Genomic DNA, 12,629 nt, shown 5'->3' with positions numbered 1-12,629 from the left:
AATGGAGAGGGTAAAGTATGTGTGAGAAAACAGCAAGTTTAGAGAAAGAGGAGCAAGAAAGAAGCAAGGAGACAGCTATGGATTGGCTGATGGTGAAGCACCTTGGTGTGCAGGGTCTTTCTCTTTAGGGATCTGGTGTAAGGTAGTAGATCTGCAATGTATGGAGGCATTTTGGACTTCAGTTGTGCAGTATTTTTGTTTGTTTTGGTAAATGGTTGGTTTCAGATGTTGATTTCTTCTGGTAGAAGACATTCACTATATTTCCCCCCTTTTAACATACAAATCCAATGCCTCTGTGATTGATATAATGCCTTTTTTACTAAGCGATAGGGACCCCAAGGCTACATTGTCAGTGGCAAGATTTGTTTCAGTCCTTATATCCCTCCAACACTAGATATATGCTGCTCAAGATCAATTGATCAAGGAGCTTCTAAGGGATAAAAGGAAAGCAAAGGTAGAAGACATTTGTACCAGCAGAACAGAACTTTCCTGCCTCCCTGCCAAAAATTGCAGCCTCCTTCATTAATCCAAAGTAAACACAGCAAAAAAGCCATAAATCTCCTATAGTCTCTCTTCCAAAGGAAGCCAACCCCAGAAGCCCTGTCCCTGAAACTTCTCACTGTTTGGATACATGGGGAGTGCATATCCAGATCTTATGATTTTGTTATAGAATGCATGGATTTATAGATGGATAATCCCTAATCCATCTGTTCCATTTGGGAAACATGATCAGACATGTGAGACATTTGGATAAGAAGAATACATACCATTCTTAGAAACATCTCTCCCTTGAAATATGCTGAATCCATTGATACAAATAATTAGAATTTATTCAAGCATCTCATTGTAAACTGGAATTGGCAACCTATAACCAGTCTCTATGGTTTCCCCTCCCCCCATATTGTATCTCTGTTCCTATGTTGACCTCTGTCCACAATGAATGTGTACATGGACTACCTTGGACTAAAACTGTACACAGTGTGGACCACAGGTGAGGACATTTTTCATATCCAGTCCCTGAAATGGCTCATGAAGGACTGATTGAACAGCAAATTTAAATAACTTGAATTTGTAGATACACGGTAAGTGAAACTTTGTGCTACAAAAGTCATCAAATTCTAGACATTTATCACTGCAATATCATTACTTATCATCATGAAAGCATGTGTTGAGCGAACTCTTAGGACATCTCTTAACCTTTTCAAGAGAATGAGCTTTTTAATATCAACAAGGGCAAATGCCTCATGAAGGTCCAAAACATCAAGGGAATTCACTGTATCTGCGGCTGTCAGGGGCAATATGCTTTTTACATTAGCTCACTCAAACAAGGCCTTTGAATACATCTTTATAAAAATAGCTGCATATTGTTGCCTTCTATTAAGTTCTTTTTAATAGAAAAAGGAAGTAATTTTAACCTTGCTTATTTTATTTATCCTATTAGCATATGACACTCATGTTGGAGGGACACTGTCACCTTGAAAATCACATATCTCTCTGCGAGATGTGCCTTTCCTTATTTAAAATGTGATGCTAAACTTAATTTACTGATAGTAAGGGAAGGGGAAGATACTTATGTATATATTCAATAAAGTATTTGAACTGAATTCACAAAGAACCTGTAGTATTTTGCCCCACCTCCTTACATTTGAAACAAGTGCACCTTGCTACATGCAGACAGTCAATAATGCACAGTCTTTGTCACAATAAAGAGGTAATGTGTGTGTGCATTATTATGGTGTATGTGTGCATACACACGTCATTTGACCATTATCGCTGTAGTCCTAAACAGATGCAGGGCAGAGTATGCACATGGTCCTCTGTCCACCCTGATTCTAATTCATATATTTTGATGAATTTGCAGACAGGCCCAGGAAGGAAGATAATATTTAGCCAAGAATTCTGTTGATATTTTGATTCATGCCCTAGAAACTTGCTCTGAAGACATCCTAAACACACATGATTATTACAGCTTGGTATCGAGAGCATAGCCAACTATGAATGTGATCACAAGGAATGCCCTCACCTCAAATTTGAATGGTCAGTCAATATGATATAATCTGTTCCCATTCATGAGACATGGCTGGATTTATTGAATGAATGAACTGGGGAATAGGACCAAGGGTGCTGTTCCCAGCACTGACATCTGATCATTTGACCATAGGTCTAAATTGAGTTTCTGTGTTCACGTACCTTTTCTACTTGTGTTTTACTATTTAGAAAGAACCTATGTGCATGCCAACTGCATATGTGTAGGCTTTACTTACATCTTCAACAGAACATGTACGAATTTGATTTTTGAACAGCAAGTGTCATCACAAATCCTTCCTTCCGTGAATTCACTGAATGTATGAAACAGTCTTCAGCCTGGTGTGAGAAAACAGGCTTCTTTCCCCCATGAGGTTTACAGGGAACCTTTTAACCATTTTTTCCCCTGGGGCAGGAGGAAGGCGGGAGGCGTAGCAAACAGTTCCTGGCCTCACCTGAGCCACCTTCTTAGAAATGCAGATGGAAGAATCAGGAGAAAAAGAAGTGGGTCAAGCCCCCCCTTCTCCAAGCAGGGATCAGAGACTTGGATGTTTAAAAATGCTAGAAAAGGCTCCAGGAAGGAAGTTTGTGGAGGCTCCAGGAAAAACGTCTTTGACCCAGGTTAACCTGATCAGTGGGTGGAGAAAGGAAAGGATTAAAACTGCTGGGATTCAGGAGAGAGGGCTCTTTTGGCTGGGACACTCAGGGAAAATAGAACTCATCTGAGGCCTGGAGGAGGCAGCCATTTTGACCATGTGTTGGCTCCAGGCGCTGAAGAAGACTTCCAGTCAATGGAAACTCAGTAGAGACTTATAATATCCTAAGTGTGCAGGGAAAGGGACTTATTTACCTATTTATTTACATAATTTATATTCCACATTTCTGCCCTCTTCAGGGCCACTAAAGTGGCTAACAGATTAAAAACACACAGAATAAAAACACCTTTAAATCCAAACAGAAACCCACAATTAAACCCATAATTATACACAGGAAAACAATTAAAACAATTAAAACAGGAAGGAGGGATCACTGAAAGAATGCCAAGTGAAACAAAAAAAGATATTCACCCGCTGGTGGAAGACAGCAACAGAAGGAACAGATGAGTCACCCTGGAGAGAGAGAGTTCCAGAGTTTTGATGCTACAACTGGAAAGATTCTCAGATTGCTACCCTTCACAGCCCATCTGCCCGGAGAACGTGATGGCTGGTAATGTATTTCCCCCCCCCCCATGGTAGATGGGGGAGGGCTCATAGGAGAGCTTGCCAGTTTAAGACCGGAGCTCGCCGCTCTGGTGAAGGACGCCTTTACGAAGGGCTTAAGAGTGGTTCAGCTCACTTCCTCGGCCCCCTCTATAAGCAGCTCACTTGTTTCTCCCAAGGAGTACCAAAGATCTGATACTGGGGAAGGAACTAGCTCCCAAGCAACCCAGGGAGAGGGTTACAAAAGCGGCATTTAAAGCCCATCCACCAAAGCACCCACAGCAGTCGAAGTGCACCCCCCCATCATCGGATGATGATAGGGAAGAAAGCGACTTTTCTTCCAATGGGGAAGATGTGGTGCCTGAAGTCAAACAAACCAGGCTCTTTAATGTAGAGGACTATCAGTTCCTCTTAACTAAGGCAATGGCTGCCCTTGATTTGACTGAGGACCCCTGCCTGGGTGGTGAGTGCATCCATCACTTCAGCCCTTATTTCCAGAGCTGCCACGGTGTGGACCAGAAAGTTGACCCAATTGACCCCAGAGGACAATAAGAAAGCACTGGAAGGGGCCTCCAGGAGATTAAAAGCAGTGTCCTTCTTAGCATATTCAACCTTATACACAATGTCTTTTGCTGCTAGAGCCATGGCCACAGGTTCTGCAGCCAGAAGGGCCTTATGGCTACGCCCATGGCCAGTGGATCATAGATCAAAATCCATTTTAATGGGGTACCCCTACTAAGATAGGAAACTCTTTGGTGACAAGAGGGAAAGCATTTTAGTCGAGACCAAGGACAAAAAAACGTCCTTACCCAAAAACCTGCATAAAGATCAGAAAGGGTTCCTGACAAACACTTCCTTTCATTCCTTTCACTCACTGCCCCGGTACAGATTGGACCAAAGAAAGAACCATTAGAGCCCCAACCGCAGTTCCTTTTGTAAGGGAGGGAGATTCTCCAGATCGCCCTGCTTTTCCCACTTCCAGGCTGACAAGGGTGACCAGAACCCACATCAATCAAAGCAGTGATGGCATTCCTCAGCCTGTGGGGGCAGGCTCAGTCATTATCTGGCCCAGTGGGAAACCTCCCAACCAGACCACTGGGTTCTGCAAATTGTATCTCAGGGCTATCTGATAGAATTCAGCAAGACCCCTCCAGACCATATGGTCATCTCACCAACTTCCTCACACAAGAAACAGCTGAGAATGTGAGCAGCCATTGAACACCACCTAGACATTCGGGCTATCAAACCAGTGAATCCAGAGGAGCACTTATCAGAAATTTACTCAGTCTTCTTTACCGTGCCAAAAAGGAATGGGGACTGGCGGACCATCCTTGACCTGAAATATCTAAACAGGCACATCCTCCAAAAACATTTCAGGATGGAGATGCTATGATCCATCACTGAGGCACTGAGACTGGGGGACTTCCTAACATCAATAAACCTGACAGAAGCTTTCCTCCATATTCCAGTGCATCCTCTCCACTGCAGATTTCTCAGCTTTCTTTACCAGCATCACCACTACCAGTTCCAGGCAATGCCTTTCAGCCTGTCATCCGCATCCTGGGTATTCACGAAGGGCCTCATGACACTGGTGGCACCGGCATGCAAGAAGGGCGTCAGACTCCACTCTTATTTGGACAATATCTTGATCTGCGCGCAGTCCAACGACATATGTCTAGCCCACATGGAGTTCGTCCTAAACTTGTTAGCGGAGCATGGTTTATCGGTTCTTGTAGGCTATCTGGGCTGTGTGACCGTGGTTTTGGTATTTTCTTTCCTGACATTTCGCCAGCAGCTGTGGCAGGCATCTTCAGAGGAGTAACACTGAAGGACAGTGTCTCTCTCAGTGTTACTCCTCTGAAGATGCCTGCGACAGCTGCTGGCAAAACGTCAGGAAAGAAAATACCAAGACCACGGTCACACAGCCCGGATAGCCTACAAGAACTGATGAACTCTGACCGTGAAAGCCTTCGACAATATTTTGGACCATGGTTTCCTGGTAAATTGAGAAAAGAGTCACCTAACACCTTCTCAGCACCTCCTACATCTGGGGGTCAACATAGATATGATTTTGAACTCCCTCTTCCTCTCGGAAGACAAAGTAACCAAGATTACTTCCTTAACCAAGACAACACTGCATTCTGCATCGACCCACATGATGACCCTAGCTAAACTACAGGGTCTAATGAGCTCATGCATTCCAGCTGTACAGTGGGCCCAGTTCCATGCAAGGCCTTTACAGTGGTTCCTCAGGCCATATTAGAAGGCCATCCTGCTGAAAGCAAGCAAGAAGCTAGTTCTTTCTACCACTGTCCGCGCCAGCCTCAAATGGTGGGCTCAGCCGGGCAATCTATCCAGGGGTCTTCAGTTCATCCATCCAACCCGATGCAGATGTTCAAAAAAGTGTGCCTATTGGGTTGGGGTGCCACCCTCCAATGTCAACCAACTCATGGTTGATGGAACCCACATGAGAAAGAATTGAACATCAATGCCCTGGAGATCAGGGCAATCCAAAAAGCCCTGTGTCATTTTCATCACCAGTTAAAAGGTGAACACCTATTGGTCAAAACCGACAATGTGGCAGCCAAGGTGAACATAAACAAACAGGGCAGCTCCAGATCTTTAACATTACACAAGGAAGCCAAGGAGATCCTTTCCTGGGTGGAGAACAACCTCACTTCCATCTCAGGGGAGCATACCCAAGGAACCTTGAACACCCAAGTGGATTGGCTCAGCAGACAAGTCCTCGACGAATGGGAGTGGTATCTTAACCCGGAGGTCTTTCACCTTCTCACCCTCCTTCTGGGCAATCTGCTTGGGGATCTGTTTGCCTCGAACACCAACCATCAGCTCCCGAGGTTCTTCACATGTTACCACCACCCCAAGGCAGAGCAAATGGATGTTCTGTTTGCACCATGGCCTCAGGGTCTTCTTTATGCTTTCCCTCCTCTCCCTCTCATCCCGAGGGTACTGCGGCGCATCCGGCTACTGAAGGCATTGGTCATCCTGATAGCACCTTACTGGCCAAGGTGTCCATGGTTTCCAGCCCTAGTAGAGATGTCCTTTAAAGACCCCTGGAGCTTAACAGAGAAGCACAACCTCTTGATTCAGGGACCTATTTAACATCCAGACCCGGGGTGGTACAAACTGACCACCTGGACAGTTGTAGGTTAAGCTTAGACAGGTCCTAGAATAGGAAGTCACTACTACTGGGCCATAAAGGAGTCAGTCCGGCCGGATCTCTTTCTAGAGGCCTGGAAGCTCCACTCTTGCCATCTGACGAGCATGCAGAGCGAGTGTGTTTTTTCCCATCTGGGTGATATCCTCAGCCCACATCGCTTATCCCTTCTCCCCTGGAATGCCAAGAAGTTGTTCTTCCTCAAGGTCAATTGTCCTCTATTCAGCTACCCAGTTATGGACTTTGAGGGTGACTAAGTGAGCACATGCTCATGGCCACATCCCCTCAGAATCTGTCATGGGCAGATGGGTGAAACATTTCTCCCAAAATAAACAACTCATAATAAGAAAGAAGCAGCAGGTCAGTTTACAAAGTGAACTGGTGGTCCCCTTCCAAACCCCGGATGCCACCTGAACCCACCTGCACACACTCTAAAACCTCCAATAAAGCTTAGTGGCCGTGCGGCACAGAGGATATTGGAGGTATTGCTCGGCTCACTCTGCCCTTGGACCCCAAATCAAAATTGAATCCTGAGATTAATGCAGCCACACCAAAACTGTTCTTCATCTCTTCAGAGATGAAAGGGATGCAGTAGAATAGGGGCCAGCATATGAAACATAAAGCAACAGAAACCAAAAAAGTGCCAACAATAATAAAGCTAATCAAGATGTGTTTCTGCCTAACATTCTTCTTTCCAGGGATGGGGGGTGGGAAAAGGAGAGCCAGCGATGGAAGGCAGCCACAGCACCAAAATTTCACCTTCTGAGGCTGTGATGGCGTGCGAGACTGCAGAGAGATGAAGATCAGGGTGCTCACTGAATCCCCTTCCTCTCACTTTCTGAGGCCTTCCTTCCCTGGGAAAATGAGGGTATGTATCCTTGTCACAGGTGTGCCTGGTTGTTGTTGGGTTTTGCTCTTTGCATTGGATTGGCTTGCAGCTTCGTCTGGACAGGCGAAAATGCCCCCAGCTACCTGGAATTGTGTGGTTGGGCATGGATTCTGTTATGCTGTCAGAGCGTGCCTCTGTGATGGTGTTTGGCTTCTGTCCTGTGCATAGGATAGGCTTGTGGTTTCATCTGGGCTGGAAAAAGTGTCCCAAGCTTTGATTTTGTTGTGGTGTGTTCCTGGGTGCTGATTTTTTTTTTTTAAAGAATTGGTTATGTTAGGCAACTGGGACCCTTTCCTGGCCATCTGTGGTTTGTGGTTGTGTTGGATTGGGTTTTGGTCTGGTTGTATGGGGCTTGTGTTGGTTCTTGGGGTAGGAGGCAATGACCTGTGCTTGCTCACAGGCATGCCTCTTTGCTTTTCCCCTGGAGGAAAAAAGGCCGTCCTCTCCCTCCGTTGGAATGCGGGTGTGCAGAATTGCACTCAGTGAAAGATCTTTGCTGGGCTCTTTTTAAGGTAGGGGCACCAAATTTGCGAGACGTCTGCTGGTGACTGCTCAGAGGAACCCCCAAGTTTGGTGGAGTTTGGGGTCAGAGGGTCCAATTCTATGGGCACCGACGTTTCCTCCATTGGGGTGCAATAGTTTCCTATGGAGGATGGGGCAACCTTTTGGGGGCCCATAGAATTGGACCTCCTGTCCCAAACTTTACCAAACCAAGTCCCTCGCAGCTATGCTGCAAATTTGGTGACTACCTTGAAAAAATGCCCCACCTCCACCCAGGAGCCTTGAGAAAAATTCACATAATGGACTCAGGGAAAAAGTCGAAATGCCCATTTACTGGTATGGGTATTCAGGTTTCCTAAGGAAAAATATGGGACCAATATACCAATACCTGAAATTTACCAATGGGAAAAAAATTGCACAGCCCTAGTGTGGAGGGGTGGAAACATGGAGCCTTAATGGTACAGCAGTTGCTTAAAGCTGTCTGCAGAGTTGATGGTACTGTTTATTCAAACAATGGTGGCTCATCAGAATGGACAGACCTTGGGGTGCCAGGCTCTCTGCCCAGAACTGAGGGACCACAGCCTAGAGTGCAAACAGTGCATGAAGCTCCTGCAGGGTGACATCTGTGCAGATGAAATAATGGTAGAGGGATTGCTGCTGTGCAGAAGGAGGGGGAGATTCAGATCAAGGGTGGGCAGACATGTGAAATAGATTGGGGGCACAGTGGGAATGGCCTCTATGGGTTCTGGGAGCTGGGAGAGACAGAAAGATCCCTGTGCAGAGCAGTGGGGGGGTTAAGAGGGAGGAACAGATGGCCAGGAAAGGGTCCCAGTTGCCTTAAGCATCAATAGGCTGTCTTTTAGCAATGGGAAGCTACATTGGTCAATTTCAGGGGGTGTAGCTCCTCTCTCTGCCTCCATGGGTCCCCATGGCCATCCCTTTTGGCATTCTGGCTGTCCTGTCACAGATTGGCATGTGCCTTTGGTGCAGTGTTCTGCTGCACATGTCACTGTCATAGAACATGGCTTCTCCCCCACCCCCAGCAACCTTGTCCAGATGGCTATGGCCAAGCTGTGTGGATGCTAATCTAACAGGACATGGATGTGTCCACATGAATCCCTCCTTCTCTATGGTCATGAACAGGGGCATGTGTCCACATGAATCCCTCCTTCTCTATGGTCACACTCATAGAGTGTCTTGGATGCAGCACTTGTCCAGTCATAGGAAGGGGGAAGGAAGTGGGACTTGAGGGGCCTTCTTTGTGTCTCTCATGGTGGTGACTCCATGAGACTCTACAGGACATCCAGAGGCTGCCAGATCACCCTTCCTCAATGGTGCCTGAGGTTGCTGGAAGGGAAAAGATGCACTGGATGGCAAGGCATCTCCAGCACCAGATGGGCTCCCATTCCAGCTTGCCCTCTATGTTCAGTAGAGCCACTTTGGATGGGTGTGTGGGTGAACAGGCAAAGTTGGGGACCAAAGAGCAGCAAGTGCCCAGAGTCCTGAGAATGCACTGGGTCTAGGTTTGCCAGGGAAGGAGTCTGGAGGAGGGAAGAGACCTATGGCGGTATGTTGCCATAGAGTCCACCCTCCGACTGAGCCACAGTCTCTAAGGCATTGTATCTCTGCTGTCTGCAGATGAGCTGCCATCCAGGGGCATCTCCAGGTCCCACTAGAAGACTACCATCCCTCCCATGGTCCCTTTAAGGGAGCCAGAACATTGACTGGCAGCTCATCTGCCTAGTCCCACCCCTCTCCTCACCTGGGCTCATTCAGCCAGCTTGCTCCACCCCCGTTTTTCCGGTCTCTGATTGGCAGTGGCCACCCTATCCATCAGGGCTCACCGCTGCCCCCCTATGCCACAGCAGGCCACCACACCACTGCTCCATGTTAAATCATGTTAAGAAAAGAAAACAAAGCCCTCCATTTTTCCTCCAGTATCCCCTTAAAGATCAGCTCAGTTATGCTTTAGTTGCACTGCTCCTGGCCATGGCATAACTCCTGGGCCTTAGGATTGCATTGCCAGGGACATACCCAGAAAAAACGAATCATGCAGTTAGATGCATAGACTCAAAGCTTTGTTTTGTTATACCAAACTACCTAATTTATTTTTGTGATGACTTTCTCTTGTTAATTCCTGCTCCCCTCAGGCTTTGGGTTTTAAAAATCTACTGTACAATGATGCAACAAGGCAGTGTGGAATTGTGCAAGCCACAAGAAGCCCTCTTTGGCACTTCCCTAGTATCTTAATTTGACTACAAGCCACACTCCCTATGATTTATGCGTTTACTTGGAAAAACTGGATATTTAAATCTTCATGAAAAATGAAATATTTTACAGGCAGACTTAGCATTCCTCTGTGGCTGAGGAAATTACCTCAGCCAAAGAGAAAATTCTTTTTTGCTGTTGTAAAAGGGAAAATGAGAAACTTATTATACAACTGACAGTCTTTACAACCTTATTGGCTTTCATGAAGATTCACTTTTGGAAATTACGTCATTACTTCCACAGTGAAGACAACTAGCTGCACCCTACATAAAATAGTGATTCATTATTAGGATGGCAGCAAAATGGAAACATATTACTTATGCAGCTTTCAGATTTAACTCACATATTCTTCCATGGTTTCAGCAATTGTGCATAAGTGAGTCCTGGAACTAGGGCTGTTGATTCAGTAAAAACCGAAGAGGAAAAATACTGAATAAATGCAAATTCGGTAAATTTCTGGTTCACATTTACCAAATCAGCAAAATCTGGGAGGTTGGCAAAGCCGAATTTGTCATTGCTGAATATTGGCTTTTTAAGCAATGTCTTTCTGCAGCTCCTGCGGGGGCATTTTTGCAGGTAGAGGTCCCACATTTGCAGGGTAGCTGGAAGGGACTCTCCTTGCAAGAACTCCCAAGTTTGGTAAAGATTGAGTCAGGGGGTCCGGAGTTATGGGGTCTGGAAGGGGGTGCCCTATCTTCCTCCATTTAAAAGCATTGAGTGGCTGTAGGCAGATTGTTTAGAGCAATCTATCTGCATCACAATGAAGCAGGGCTTATAGAGATACAATGTATCTTTAATGGAGGAAGCTATTTCCTGTGTTTTTGCAAGGAGAAAGCTTTCTTGCTTGCAAAACCAAGCTCTCTTGGTGCAAAAACCTTGGCTTTTGCTCCTGCTACTTCATCCTGAGCTGACCTGGTAAATTTGGATTATTTGCTGCCTGCTACCAGAAGAAGAGAAGACATCTAACAGTTTGAGACCCTATCATTTTATTTCATTTGGGGCTTCCCCCCCCCCAAACATGGCTGCATGCAAGCAAGGGGAGGGGTTTCTGGGATGGAATTTACTTTAGTTTCAACACTTCGTAGTTGTTACTGCTCATAACTGCTTAAATTCCTGTTTAATTCCTTTTTGATTCCTCTTTAAAAGTATTTGGTTTTTTCTATGTGTGGGTTGGGGGAGCCATTTTACTTGGCTGCTGGTGGATTTGTCTGGGCTGGCAGCAGTGCCCCCAGACCTCCAGCTACCTGGCATCATGTGGCTAGACATGGGTTTTGTGGGGAGGGTGCCCTGGCTCTGGGGGTGCTCTGAGAACTTGAGACTTGAGTTAACAGATTGATGAACTTTGGTTAACTTTGCTTGCTTCCTATTGAACTCTTGCCTTTGCCTTACCTGTGTAATTTCTCCCTGTGGGGGGAATCCAGTTCACTTGCCTCGTGGCAGTGATTCTCTGGTGTGAAATCAGGCTACTGATTTGGGGGGGGCTTCTGCTGTGGTTAATTTGGGTTTCTAAAGTGTTGCCTTGCCTTACCTGTGTGATTTCTACCTGTGGTGGGGACAGTTTGCATTGGTTTTAATGGAGAAAGGGGGTACCCCCTTCAGACCCCATAACTTTAGCACCCCTGACCCAATCTTCACCAAACGTGGGGGTTCTTGCAAGGAGGGTCCCTTCAAGCTACCCTGAAAATTTAGGACCTCTACCTGCAAAAATGCCCCCCACCAGGTGCTGTGCAAAAAAACACTTTTCTATGCTTCCCTACTATGGGAACCAGCTTGTTCAAGACTTCCTTTGTTGTTTCACAGTCTGTAGGCATGAGAAGCAGGCTTCCCCCCACCCATTTTATCCAAGGGGAGATTTTTTTGAACAGCTCCTGGGGGGGGGGGCGCATTTTTTGAGATAGAGGTCCCAAATTTTCAGGGTAGCTTGGAGGGACTCTCCTTGCAAGAACTCCCAAGCGGCTCCAATTCTTTCTAATGGGGGGATGGGGTAACCCCTTCCAGACCCCATAACTCCGGACCCCCTGACCCAATCTTCACCAAACCTGGAGGTTCTTGCAAGGAGAGTCCCTTCAAGCTACCCTGAAAATGTGGGACCTCTACCTAAAAAAATGTCCCCCCATGGAAAGCCACAAATGTGTTTAAATGGCTTTAAATGGCCAAATTATTCGGGAATCCTGAATTTAAACCCAAATTCCTACCTATACTGGTATAGGAGAATTTTGGATTTCCCGAAAAAAAGGCCATTTAAACCCGAATTTGAATTATACCAAATTTGTTTTTGTCAACAGATCTATCTGGAGACTGTATGTAGCACTTCCATTTTTAGACTGTATGCAGTTCGATCATGCCATCAGCAGAAGACAGAAACTAAGATATTCCTGTTGGTAATGGAAGAACCTTTCTAGGTACCAGCCCCTAAACTATACTTACAGTTCAACCCTAAGGAGAGTTAAACCTTTTTTAAGCCCATTGACTTCAATGGGCTGAGAAGGAAGCAACTGTGCTTAGGACTGCACTGTTAGAAAACTACTTCACTATAAGGATGATTTTAAAAAATTTGGCAGATCCACAA

Source organism: Euleptes europaea, chromosome 4 (genome assembly GCF_029931775.1).
Source record: "Euleptes europaea isolate rEulEur1 chromosome 4, rEulEur1.hap1, whole genome shotgun sequence".
Lineage (NCBI taxonomy): Eukaryota > Metazoa > Chordata > Lepidosauria > Squamata > Sphaerodactylidae > Euleptes > Euleptes europaea.
The sequence above is the reverse complement of the archived record's forward strand: the minus strand, read 5'-3'. Positions refer to the sequence as shown.